The sequence below is a fragment of the Balaenoptera borealis genome (assembly GCF_965194805.1).
Source record: "Balaenoptera borealis genome assembly, chromosome: 8".
Taxonomy (NCBI): domain Eukaryota; kingdom Metazoa; phylum Chordata; class Mammalia; order Artiodactyla; family Balaenopteridae; genus Balaenoptera; species Balaenoptera borealis.
This window is the reverse complement of record NC_138865.1, coordinates 20032868-20048179: the sequence shown is the minus strand read 5'-3', so window position 1 is coordinate 20048179 and position 15312 is coordinate 20032868.

Sequence of the window (15312 nt, the reverse complement as noted above, 5' to 3'; positions counted from 1 at the left end):
TGTTAGGGCTGTAATAGAAGAGACACAGACATTATATGTTAGCAAATATTCATGAAAATAACAGTAACACAGCAATAATAGTTAACATGTATTGGGCTGTTACCCACAGCTAAGCATTTCACAGTGGGGTGAGAAGTGGTTGGTTGTGGTTTTTTGATGCTTACGGCTCTCCACTATATGTCACAACCATCTCCATCCTGCAAGTCTTGAGCTTAATGGGGTTGACCCAGACAGCGTCTGGCTTTTCTTTATCTTTGTTATCTGACAGTAGTGTTTGCTGAAGGTGAAAAAAAAAAAAAATCAATGCACAGGCAAAGATAAAACATAACATCTGAAGAGAATGAAAATGTGGAACAGACATACTGATAATTTTACATGTCAGTATGTAAAATTTACATAGTAATGTAATGTTCAAAACCATCCTCTAAAATTGGGACTACTATAATTGTCATTGCAAGTAAGGCATTTGATGTTTAGTCCCTTCTCAGTCTAAAGCTTATGTTAGCCCCCCTCAGCCCTGACATCCACAAGGGCTTTCTTAAAGCAGCAGCTTTCGTGCATGTACCATTTTCACTTCTCTATGCGAGGGGCAGTCCCACTTTCTCCTTGAGTCACATCAGCAATTATATACAAAGCAACAGAATCCACAAAACTCAAAGAAGAACACACTCTCCACCTTGTAAAAGAAGACAATTTGTATCAATGTTTTAGATCTTGATTTCTTGTGAGCAATAAATTTTAATCACAGCACGTTAAGAAAGAATTTTGCCATCTGCTAAGAACAAAACAGCTCTTTCCTTTAAAGTAAGCGGATTAGGTCTGCTACTTCCATTAAGGGTAGGATCTTGGTGTTTTATTGGCTTTTAGAGTTGCTTGCAATTCTAATTCCACCATTTTATCATGCAGAGTCACTTCTATAAAGCTAAAGGTTATCATAGGAAAATCTTTGTGACAAGCCTCTAAACTAGCCTGCCTGTGGGCTCCCTCCCTATAGAGGTAAACAACCAAACTGAAAAGAAACTGTGGGAATCCCCACAGAGGTGACAGGATCTGCTGGTGTGGAGCTTCTGATGTTGGCGCAAAGGGGAGGCAGCCAGGCTCTACATTATGAGGACAAAGTAGAAAGGGAGCTTTGGGGTTTTCCCCTTTTCCTCTGCACTGCTGCTGTGTTGGGTCTTCATTGCTGCATGCGGGCTTTCTCTAGTTTTAGCAAGCAGGGGCTGATCTTCGTTGCGGTGTGTGGGCTTCTCATTGCGGTGGTGGCTTCTCTTGTTGTGGAGCACGGGCTCTAGGCACGCGGGCTTCAGTAGTTGTGGCATGTGGGCTCAGTAGTTGTGGCGTGTGGGCTCTAGAGTGCAGACAGAGTAGTTGTGGCACACGGGCGTGGCTCATGGGCTTAATTGCTCTGTGGCATGTGGGATCTTCCCAGATCAGGGCTCTAACCCGTGTCCCCTGCATTGGCAGATGGATTCTTAACCGCTGCACCACCAGGGAAGTCCTCTTCCAAATTTTTAAGGAACAGATACTTCTTATACATATTATATTATTGTAAATTTAAATATATTATTTGTGTATGATATTATTACATATTATATTTATATTTTTAAATAATTTATTTAATTAACATTTGATTATCAAATATTACTTTATATAATTAATATTTAACTTAATTATATAAATTATATATACATATACATATATAGATAGAGATAGAGACAGAGAAAAAATTCCAAGTTCATTATTCTATGAGACTATTGTAACTTGAATGCTAAAAATAGATAAGTATAGTACACAAAAACAAACTATATAGGCAAACTCTACTTCTTAAAATATAGGCAAAAATCCTAAACTAGATGTAACAACAATAACAACAACAGCAAATAGCAACGTAGTAAAACATTCATACATCATAACCAAAAGGGCTTATTCTGGGAATTGAAAGTGTCTCATCATTAGAAATTGTATTTAAAAAATCCACTATACTAAGAGATAGTAACATCTTGATAAATACCAAGAAGGGAATGGATAAAATTTACCAGCTATAGTTATGGTATAAACAAACTATCAAACAAAGTAACAGAGAATATGGATTCTACCAAACATTTGAAGAAATAACACCAATTCTTCTCAAACTTTTCCCAAAAATTTAAGAGGAGGGAACACTCCCAAGCTCACTTTGTGAGATGTGCATTGCCCTGCTACCTGAGCCAGGTGGGAACACCATAGGAAAAGAAAACTACAGGTCAATATCCCTGATTAATATAGATGTATTCTCAACAAAATACTAGCAAACCCAATTCAACAGCACATTTGAAGAATCATGCGTCAGAATCAAGTGGGATTTTTTCCTGGGATGCAAGACTGGTTCAACATATGCAAACCAATAAATGTAATACATCACAATAATAGAATGAAAGATAAAAATCATATAACCACCTCAATAGATGCAGGAAAAGAATTTGACAAAATACAACATTCTTTCATGATAAAAATGATCAATGGGTTGGGTATGGAAGGAGTGTACCTCAATATAAAGAGGGCCATATATGACAGGAAAACAAGTGGCATCATACTCAGTGGTGAAAGGTTGACATATTTTCCTCTAAGGTCAGGAACAATACAAAGGTGCCACTCTCACCACTTCTATTCAGCATAGTGCTGGAAGTCCTAGCCAGTGCAATCATACAGAGAAAGAGAAATTAAAGGAATCCAAATCAAAAAGGAAAAAGTAAAACTGTCTTTGTCTGCAGATGATATGGCCTTATATAGAGAAAGTCCTAGAGACTCCACCAAAGGACTGTTGGGACTAATCAATGAGTTCAGTAAGGTCCAGGAAACAAAAATCAAAATGCAAAATTCAGTCCTATTGCTGTAAACTAACAATGAACAATCTGGAAAAGGAGTAAAAAACAAAAACAAAAACATTTACAATAGCAGCAAAAACAATAAAATTGGCAGTAAATTTAACAAAGGAAGTGAAATATCTGTACAGTGAATACTTCAAGACTTTGATGAAAGAAATCGAAGATGATGCAAAAAAATGGAAAGATGTTTCATACTCACTGATTGAAATAATTAATATTGTTAAAATGTCCATATTACTCAAAGCCCTCAATAGATTCAATGCAAACTTTATCAAAATTCCAATGACACTGTTAGCAGAAATAGAAAGAGCAATTTTAGGATTTGTATGAAACCACAAAAGACCCTGAATCTCCAGGACAATCCTGACAAAGGACAGGCTAGAAGTACCACACTTCCTGATCTCAAACATTACTACAAAGCTATAGTAATCAAAACAGTATGGTACTAGCATAAAAATATACACATGGACCAATGGAACAGAATTAAAAGCCCACAGATGAGCCCATGAATATATGGTCAACTGATATTTGACAAGGGAGCTCAGAATCCTCAATGAGGAAAAGATAGTGTCTTCAGTAAATAACATTGGGGAAACTGGATAACCACATGCAGAAAAATAAAATTGGACCCCTACTTCACACCATTTACAAAAATTGACTCAAAATAGATTAAAGACTTAAACATGAGAATTGAAACCATAAAATTCTGAGAAGAAAACATAAGAGAAAAACCCATTTGCCATTGGTCTTCCAACAATTTTTCAGCTATGATAACAAAAGCATAAGCAACAAAAGAAAAGATTAATAAGTGGGACTACATCAAACTGAAAAGATTCTGCACAGCAAAAGAAACAATCAACAAAATGAGGGGGCAACCTACAGAATGAGAAAAAAATATTTGCAAATCATATATCTGAGAGGGGTTATTATCCAAAATATATAAAGAACTCATACAACTCAATAGCAAAACCAAACAAACAAAACAAAAAACAAACAATCTGACTTAAAAATGGGCAGGAAAACTGAATAAGCATTTTTCAAAAAATCACATACAAATGGCCAACAGGTATATGAAAAGGTGCTTGACATCAGTAATTATCAGGGGAATGCAAATCAAAACCACAATGTGGTATTACCTCACACTTGCTAGAATGGCTATTGTCAAAAAGATGAGGTAAGTGTTGACAAGGATGTGGAGAAAAGGGAACACTTATGTGCTATTGGTGGGAATGGAAATTGGTGTAGCCACTATGAAAAACAGTATGGAGATTTCTCAAAAAATTAAAAGTAGAACTACCACAAGATCTAGCAATCCCTCTTCTGGGTATGTAACCTAAGGAAATTAAAACAGGATGTTGAAGAGGTATGTGCATTTCTATGTTTATTTCAACATTATTCACAATACAGAAACAACCTAAATGTTTATCAACGAATGAACAGATTATATATAATATATAAATTAATATTTATATTATATATATTATATTATTATTATTTAGTCATGAAAAAAGAAATTCTGCCATTTGCAACAACAAGAATGGAACTTGAGGATATTATGCTAAGTGAAATAATACAGAGATAGACAAATACTGTATGATCTCACTTACATGTGGAATCTAAAAAAGTTAAACTCATAGAAAGAGAGACTAGAATAGTGGTTACCAGTGGCTGAGGGGTGGAGACAATGAGAAGATGTTGATCAAAGGGTCCAAACTTCCTGTTTGAAAGTGAATAAGTTCTGAGGATCTAATATACAGCATAGTGAGTGTAGTTACTCTAGTATTTTATGATATATTTGAAAGTTGCTAAGAGAGTAAAATCTTAAATGTTCTCATCACAAAAAAGAAATATTAATTATGTGTGATGTGATGGACATATTATTTAACACTGTGGTGGTGATCATTTTGTAATATATAGGTATACAAAATCAACGCTTTCAGTTTACCTAATGTTATACATCAATTGCATCTCCATAAACCTGGAGGGGGAAGAGAAATCCAGGATAATAAAAAAATCACCTCTAACCTGATAAAACATATATACCAGAAATGTCAAATTAATGGAATTTTTTAAATTTTTCAATAGAGACAATAACATGAAAAGTGTTTAACCTAGAGACAATAACATGAAAAGCGTTTAACCTAGAATGGGGGACATATTTGTACATTAAAAAAAAAATTTTATTGGAGTATAGTTGATTTACAATGTTGTGCTAGTTTCAGGTGTAGAGTAAAGTGAATCAGTTTCACTCTTTTTTAGATTCTTTTCCCATATAATCCATTACAGAGTATTGAGTAGAGTTCCCTGTGCCTTACAGTAGGTCCTTATTAGTTATCTATTTTATATATAGTAGCATGTATATGTCAATCCCAATCTCCCAAATTATCATTGGAAAGAATGAGACAAAAGATCATGATTTGTAGCCAATATTACACTTTAATGATTTAAGAGGGTCAATTGAATACCTCTTAGAATAATTTACTAATATGACTAGATAAAAGATGAACATAAAAAATCAATAAATTTCTAATATACTAAAATATAAGATGGATATTCCTTCCCATTCATAATAGTAAACATCCTATTGACTACTTAGTAAAAACACAACATAAATGTACATGACCTATTTTGTGGAAAAATATAAATTTTCTGGACAGCACAGAGAAGAGAAGGCATATCATGAGGCTGTGAATATATGTGGGGATAAAACTTCCAGTTTAAAAAAAAAGAAAACTTCCAGTAGTGACTCCATTTTCTGACAAAATGTCCAACAAGAAAATTTCCCTTCTACTTCACTAGTTCTCACTTTAAATGTGTCTAATTTCTGTTAAAGCCACGCACTGAGTTCTCAACTTCAGTTACTATATATAATATTTTTATTTCTGGTATTGCTATCCGATGTTTAACAGTTTTTGCATTCTGCCAAAGCATTCAATTCTGTCTTTTAATGCCTCATTCTTATTAATTACATTTATTTTAGTGTCCATGCTTGATAGCATCATTACCTGGATCTTCCGAGGATCTCTTTCTATTGCCCTTTTTTTTTTCTTGGTCAAGTTGTCTCTTCTCAAGTTCCTGAATATTTCTGATTGAGTTACAGTCATTGTATATGGAAAATTGTAGCAGTAATTGCAATCTCTAGGTGTTGAGATCTTCCTGCAGAGAAGACCTTGCTTCTCATGGAGCTAAAAGGATCATTAGCATTTCTGGATCACCTTGATCCAACCAAAGAATCAGGGACTGAGGAAACTTGAATCTTGTCTTCAGGCCCTGACAAGCCTAATGTCTAGTTCATTCAAACCCCTAGGATGTAGACATCTGATTTTCAACCAAAAGCTTGGGGTATTTACCACAGTCTCTCCTGCTTGACAGTTTCTGAAACTTGTAAGCACTTATAGAAGTTCAACTTCGTACTACACCATCATTATGCCAGTTAAGGGAGCAGTTTAGAAATTACCAATGACTCCTTATAGTCTGTATAGTAAAATCTCATGTTAACATGGAACTCTGGCTTAGGTCTGGTATAGTGCTGCACTGTTCAATACAAGTATAAACAAGTCACATATATAGTTTTAAATTCTCTTAACTGCATTGAAAAGAGAAAGAAACAGGTGAAGTTAACTTTAATAATACATTTTGAGAGACCTTCAAGATGGCAGAGGAGTAAGATGTGGAGATCACCTTCCTCCCCACAAATACATCAGAAATACATCTACTTGTGGAACAACTCCTACAGAACACCTACTGAATGCTGGCAGAAGAACTCAGACTTCCCAAAAGGCAAGAAACTCCCCACGTACCTGGGTAGAGCAAAAGAAAAAAGAAAAAACAGAGACAAAAGAATAGGGACTGGACCTGCCCTTCTGGAAGGGAGCTGTGAAGGAGGAAAAGATTCCACACACTAGGAAGCTCCTTCACTGGCAGAGACAGGGAGTGAACAGGGGGGAAGCTTTGGAGCCACAGAGGAGAGCACAGCGACAGGGGTGCAGAGGGCAAAGCAGAGAGATTCTGGAATAGAGGATTGGTGTCAACCAGCACTCACCAGCCTGAGAGGCTTGTCTGCTCACCCACTAGGACGGGCGGGGGCTGGGAGCTGAGGCTCCAGCTTCGGAAGTCAGATCCCAGGGAGAGGACTGGGGTTGGCTGCATGAACACAGCCTGAAGGGGGCTAGTGTGCCACAGCTAGCTGGGAGGGAGTCCAGGAAAAGTCTGGAACTGCCTAAGAGGCAAGAGATCATTTTGTTTTGGGGTGCGCAAGTAGAGGGGATTCAGAGCACTGCCTAAATGAGGTCCAGAGAGAGGTGTGAGCCGTGGTTATCAGCACGGACACCAGAGATGGGCATGAAATGTTAAGGCTGCTGCTGCAGCTGCCAAGAAGCCTGTGTGCAAGCACATGTCACTATCCACACTTCCCCTTCCAGGAGCCTGTGCAGCCCGCCACTGCCAGGGTCCCGTGATCCAGGGACAACTTCACTGGGAGAACACACGGCACACCACAGGGTGTTGCAATGTCACACCGGCCTCTGCCGCAGCAGGCTCACTCCGCATTCTGAACCCCTCCCTCCCCCGGGCCTGAGTGAGCCAGAGCCCCCTATCAGCTGCTCCTTTAACCCTGTCCTCTCTGGGCAGGAACACACGCTCTCAGGTGACCTACATGCAGAGGCAGGGCCAATCCAAAGCTGAACCCCAGGAGCTGGGCGAACAAAGAAAAGAAAGGGAAATTTCTCCCAGCATCCTCAGGAGCAGTGGATTAAATCTCCACAATCAACTTGATGTACTCTGCATCTCTGGAATACCTGACTAGACAATGAATCATCCCAAAATTGAAGCAGTGGACTTTGGGAGCAACTGTAGACTTGGGGTTTGCTTTCTGCATCTAATTTGTTTCTGGTTTTATGTTTATCTTAGTTTAGTATTTAGAGTTTGTTATCATTGGTAGATTTGTTTATGGATTTGGTTGCTCTCTTCCTTTTTTATATATATATAAATATATATATATATATATATTTCCTTTTTCTCTTTTTGTGAGTGTGTATGTGTGTGCTTCTTTGTGCAATTTTCTCTGTATAGCTTTGCTTTTACCATTTGTCCTAGGGTTCTATCTGTCCGTATTTTTTTTTTTTTTAGTATAGTTTTTAGTGCTTGTTATCATTGGTGGATTTGTTTCTTGGTTTGTTTGTTCTCTTCTTTATTTCTTTCTTTTTATTTTTCCTTTTGTTATTACTTTTTAATTTTTTAATTTTTAATATTTTTTATTTTATAATTTTTTCTTTTCTTTTCTTTTCTTTTCTTTTCTTTCATTCATTCATTCATTCATTCTTTCTTTTTTTTCTCCCTTTTCTTCTAAGCCAGGTGGCTGACAGGGTCTTGGTACTCTGGCCAGTGTCAGGCCTTTGCCTCTGAGGTTGGAGAGGCAAGGTCAAGACTTTGGTCCACCAGAGAACTCCCAGCTCCATGTAATAACAAATGGCAAAAGCTTTCCCAGAAACCTCCATTACAATGCTAGACCCAGCTCCACTCAACGACCAGCAAACAACAGCGCTGGACACCCTATTCCAAACAACTAACAAGACAACAACACAACACCACCCATTAGCAGAGAGGCTGCCTAAAATCTTAAAGGTCACAGACACCCCAAAACACACCACTGGATGTGGTCCTGCCCACCAGAAAGACAAGATCCAGCCTCATCCACCAGAACACAGGCACTAGTCTCTTCCACCAGGAAGCCTACACAACCCATTGAACCAACCTTACCCAATGGGGGCAGACACCAAAAACAACAGGAACTATGCAACTGCAGACTGTGAAAAGGAGAGCCCAAACACAGTATGTAAATCAGAAGACAGAGAAACACACAGCAGATGAAGGAGCAAGGTAAAAACCCACCAGACAAAACAAATGAAGAGGAAATAGGCAGTATAACTGAAAAAGAATTCAGAGTAATGATAGTAAAGATGATCCAAAATCTTGGAAATAGAATGGAGAAAATACAAGAAACGTTTAACAAGGACCTAGAAGAACTTAAGAGCAAACAAACAATGATGAACAACACAATAAATGAAATTAAAAATTCTCTAGAAGGAATCTATAGCAGAATAACTGAGGCAGAAGAATGGATAAGTGACCTGGAAGATAAAATAGTGGAAAAAATAACTACCATAGAGCAGAATAAAGAAAGAATGAAAAGAATTGAGGACAGTCTTAGAGACCTCTGGGAAAATTAAATGCACCAACATTCAAATTATTGGGGTCCCAGAAGAAGAAGAAGAGAAAGAGAAAGGGAATGAGAAAATATTTGAAGAGATTATAATTGAAAACTTCCCTAATATGGGAAAGAAAGTAGTCAATCAAGTCCAGGAAGCACAGAGAGTCCAATACAGGATAAATCCAAGAAGAATCACACCAAGACACATATTAATCAAACTGCCAAAAACTAAATACAAAGAAAAAATATTAAAAGCAGTAAGGGAAAAACGACAAATAACATACAAGGGAATCTCCAAAAGGGTAACAGCTGATCTTTCAGCAAAAACTCTGCAAGCCAGAAGGGAGTGACAGGACATATTTAAAGTGATGAAAGGGAAAAACCTACAACCAAGATTAGTCTACCAAGCAAGGATCTCATTCAGGTTCGAAGGAGAAAGGAAGACCTTTACAGACAAGCAAAAGCTAAGAGAATTCATCACCACCAAACCAGCTTTACAATAAATCCTAAAGGAACTTCTCTAGGCAGGAACCACAAGAGAAGGAAAAGACCTACAATAACAAACTCAAAACAATTTAGAAAATGGTAATGGGAACATACATCTTGATAATTACCTTAAATATAAATGGATTAAATGCTCCAACCAAAAGACATAGACTGGCTGAATGGATACAAAAACAAGAACCATATATATGTTGTGGACAGAGACCCACTTCAGACATATGGACACATACAGACTGAATGTGTATGTGTGACGGGATGGAAAAAGATATTCCATGCAAATGGAAATCAAAAGAAAGCTAGAGCAGCAATTCTCATATCAGACAAAATAGACTTTAATAGAGATTATTTCCAGAGACAAAGAAGGACACTACATAATCATCAAGGGATCAATCCAAGAAGAAGATATAACAATTGTAAATATTTAAGAACCCAACATAGGAACACATCAATACATAAGGCAAATGCTAACAACCATAAAAGGGCAAATCGACAGTAACACAATCATAGTCGGGGACTTTAACACCCCACTTTCATCAGTGGACAGATCATCCAAAATGAAGATAAATAAGGAAACACAAGCTTTAAATGATACATTAAACAAGATAGACATAATTTTTATTTATAGGAATTCCATCCAAAAACAACAGAATACACTTTCTTCTCAACTGCTCATGGAACATTCTCCAGGATAGATCATATTTTGGATCACAAATCAAGCCTCAGTAACTTTAAGAAAATTGAAAGCCTATCAAGTATCTTTTCTGATCACAACGCTATGAAACTAGATATCAATTAGAGGAAAAAAATCTATAAAAAATACAAACACATGGAGGCTAAACAATACACTACTAAATAACCAAGAGATCACTGAAGAAACCAAAGAGGAAATCAAAAAATACCTAGAAACAAATGACAATGAAAACACGAAGACCCAAAACCTATGGGATACAGCAAAAGCAGGTCTAAGAGTGAAGTTTACAGCAATAAAATCCTACCTCAAGAAAGAAGAAACGTCTCAAATAAACAATCTAACCTTACACCTAAAGCAATTAGAGAAAGAAGAACAATAAACCCAAAGTTAGCAGAAGGAAAGAAATCATAAAGATCATATCAGAAATATATGAAAAGAAATGAAGGAAACAATAGCAAAGATCAATAAAACTAAAAGTTGGTTCTTTGAGAAGATAAAAAAAATTAATAAACCATTAGCCAGACACATCAAGAAAAAAAGGGAGAAGACTCAAATCAATAGAATTAGAAATGAAAAAGAAGTAACAACTGACACTGCAGAAATACAAAGGATCGTGAGAGATTACTACAAGCAATTATATGCCAATAAAATGGACAACCTGGAAGAAATGGACAAATTCTTAGAAAAGCACAACCTTTCAAGACTGAACCAGGAAGAAATAGAAAATATGGACAGACCAATCACAAGCACTGAAATTGAGACTCTGATTGATCAAAAATCTTCCAACAAACAAAACCCCAGGACCAGATGGCTTCACAGGCAAATTCTATCAAACTTTTAGAGAAGAGCTAACACCTATCCTTCTCAAACTCTTCCAAAATATAACAGAGGGAGGAACACTCCTAAACTCATTCTATGAGGCCACCATCACCCTGATACCAAAACCAGACAAAAATGTCACAAAGAAAGAAAACTACAGGTCAATATCACTGATGAACAAGATGCAAAAATCCTCAGCAAAATACTAGCAAACAGAATCCAACAGCACATTAAAAGGATCATACACCATGATCAACTGGGTTTTATCCCAGGAATGCAAGGATTCTTCAGTATATGCAAAATAATCAATGTGATACACCATATTAATAAATTGAGGGAGAAAAACTATATGGTATCTCAATACATGCAGAAAGAGCTTTTGATAAAATTCAACACACATTTATGATAAAAACTCTCCAGAAAGTAGGCATAGGGAACTTACCTCAACATAATAAAGGCCATATATGACAAACCCTCAGCCAACATCATCCTCAATGGTGAAAAACTGAAACCATTTCCACTAAGATCAGGAACAAGACAAGGTTGTCCACTCTCACCACTATTATTCAACATAGTTTTGGAAGCTTTAGCTACAGCAATCAGAGAAGAAAAAGAAATAAATGGAATCCAAAACGGAAAAGAAGAAGTAAAGCTGTCACTGTTTGTAGATGACATGATACTATACATAGAGAATCCTAAAGATGCTACCAGAAAACTACCAGAGCTAATCAACGAATTTGGTAAAGTAGCAGGATACAATAGTAATGCAAAGAAATCTCTTGCATGCTTATATGCTAATGATGAAAAATCTGAAAGCGATATTAAGGAAACACTCCCGTTTACCATTGCAACAAAAAGAATAAAATACCTAGGAATAAACCTACCTAAGGAGACAAAAGACCTGTATGCAGAAAATTATAAAACACTGATGAAAGAAATTTAAAATGATACAAACAGATGGAGAGATATACCATGTTCTTGGATTGGAAAAATCAACATTGTGAAAATGACTATACTACCCAAAGGAATCTACAGATTCAATGCAATCCCTATCAAACTACCAATGGCATTTTTCACAGAACTAGAACAAAAAATTTCACAATTTGTGTGGAAACACAAAAGACCCAGAATAGCCAAAGCAGTCTTGAAAAAGAAAAACAATAAATAAATAAATAAATAAATAAATAAATAAATAAATAAATAAAATAAAAACAATCTAATGTTAAAAAAATAATAGTACATTTTATTTAATCTAATATATTCAAAATATTATCATTTAATATATAATCAACATAACTTACTGATGAGATTGTTTTCATTTTTTTTTCTTACTAAATCTTCAAAATTAGTATGTGTTTTAAAATCACAGCACATGTCAATTAGGACTAGGCACATTTCAAAGCTAAATAGCCACATGCAGTTAGTAGTAACTTATTGGTCACCACAGTCTAGAACATTAAACAGTTGTAAATACTAGAGCAAGATGCTACAGCACCTATGTGAGTTTTGAAAGTGATGTAGCCATCATATTAGCCCATTTTTCACCTCTAGGGTCTAAGAGGTGTAAAAGGCTGGCAGGGAAGGAGTAACTTATCAGAAAATTGTCACTCTGCTGCTCTACACTTGCCATGAGGGTGGGGAGGGTTGTCCCCATTCACCCTTCACTTCAAACAAGGTGAAAGGGGCTTCAAGAGAGAGATTGAACTGCCTCTCCTGGAACTTGAGAGTCACAAGACCTGTTTTCTGAGCCTCATCTGCAAAAAAGCCTAAAGGTGAGAGATTGTGTTGATACTGCCCTGCCTCATGGAAGAATAAAGATACAAATTTGGAAGCAAGTTGCTGTTTCACTGATTTGAAGACTGGCCAGTCAGGAGGAGGTAGTACTAAAACAAAAGTTTCCACTCACACCTGTCCCAACTCCCTGCAATTTCCTAGTCTGAAATAATCCAAGGGTGTCAAAGAAGATAGTTTTTAAAGGTAATGATATTTGAAGTTTTGATTATTACATTGGGCTGACCAATAGAAGTCCTGGGATGAGATTGTTCTTATGAATAAAATGTGCCAGAAAGCCATGACACTTGTTCATCCAAGAAACTGGTTACCTGAAGGGAGTTTCACTTCTTGTTCCTCTGCCAATTTTTAAATCAGATCATTTCTTCTTTTGATACTGAGTTGTGTGATTTCTTTATATATTTTAGACTTCAACCCATTATCATATATATCATTTGCAAATATCCTCTCATTCAGTAGGTTGCCTTTCCATTTCCTTGATCGTTTCCTTCACTGTGCAAAAGCGTTTTAGTTTGATGAACTCCCATTTGTTTATTTTTGTTTTTGTTGCCCTAGTCCGAGGAGACAGATCCAAAAAATATTGCCAAGACCAATGTCAAAGAGTGTACCACCTACATATTCTTCTAGAAATTTTATGGTTTCAGGCCTGACATTTAAGTCTTTAAAATATTTTGAGTTTATTTTTGTATATGGTGCAAGGAAGTGGTCCAGTTTCATTCTTTCCCATGTAGCTGTCCAGTTTTCTCAACACCATTTATTGAAGAGACTGTATTTTCCCCAGTATACTCTTGGTTCCTTTGTAACAAATTGACCATATAAGTGTGGGTTTATTTCTGGGAAATAAATTGATGTTGAATTTTGTCAGATGCTTTTCTCTTCATTTATTGATATAATATAATTTTTATCCTTTGTTTTGTTAATATGGAGTATCATGCATTTGTGAATATTGAACCATCTTTGCATTATCTGGAATAAATCTCACTTAATCATGGTGTATGATCCTTTTAATGTATTGTGAAATTTGGTTTGCTAATATTTTGTTGAGAATTTTTGCATTTATGTTCATGAGAGATATTAGCCTGTAATTTTCTTTTCCTGTAGTGTCTTCAGCTGGTTTTGGTATCAGGATAATGCTAACCTTGTAGAACGATTTTCAAAGCAGTCCTTTCCCTTCCATTTTTTGTAATACTTTGAGAAGAATAGGTGTTAACCCTTCTTTAAATGTTTGGTAAAGTTTACCTGTGAAGCTGTTGTGTCCTGGACTTTTGTTCGTTGGAAGTTTTTGATTACTGATTCAATTTCATTACTGATTCAATTTCATTGCTCTGTTCAGGTTTTCTATTTCTCCTTGATTCAGTGTTGAAAGATTGTATGTTGCTAGGAATTTATACTTTTCTTCTAGGTTGTCCAGTTTTTAGTGTATAAATATTTGTAGTGATCTCTTATGATTCTTGGTATTTCTGTGCATCAGTTTTAGCTTCTTCTCTTTCATTTCTGATTTGATTAATTTGAGCTTTCTTTTTTCTTGATGAGTCTGGTTAAAGTTTTATCAATTTTGAGATATTTTTATTTTGTGTATTGCTTAACTAATTATTTTTGAGATATATGATTTGATTACTTTGTCTCATAACCTTTATACTAGATTTATAGGTGGTTGATACACTACCTTTACTATGTGTCTGCCTTTAGGAGTGAGTTTTTTCTTTCATAATTTCTTTGTTTCTAGTTATGACCTTTTCTTTTCCATTAAAACAAGTTCCTTTAACATTTCTTGTAAGGCTGTTTTAGTGGTGATGAACTCTTTAGCTTTTACTTGTCTGAGAAACGTTTTATTTCTCCTTCAAATCTGAATGATAACCTTGCTAGGCAGAGTATTCTTGGTTGCAAAGTTTTTGTTTTTTGTTTGTTTGTTTTCCTTTCATCACTTTGAAAACATCACATCAGCCACTTCTGGTCTGTAAACTTTCTGCTGAAAAATCATCAGTAGTCTTCTGGGGGCTCTCATGTGGTTAACTAGCTTTTTTTTTTTTTTTTTTTTTCTTGCTGCTTTTAAGATTCTATCTTTACTTTTTTTTAATTAATTTTTATTGGAGTATAGTTGATTTACAATGTTGTGTTAGTTCCTCCTGCACAGGAAAGTGAATCAGATATACATATGCATATATCCATTCTTTTTTTAGATTCTGTTCCTGTATAGGTCATTACAGAGTATTGAGTAGGGTTCCCTGTGCTATACAGTAGGTTCTTATTAGTTATCTATTTTATATATAGTGTGTGTATATGTCATTCTTAATCTCCCAATTTATCCCTCCCCCTTTCCCCCTTGGTAACCATAAATTTGTTTTCTACATTTGTAAGTCTATTTCTGTTTTGTAAATAGGTTCATTTATACCATTTTTCTTAGATTCCACATATTAGTGATATATGATATTTGT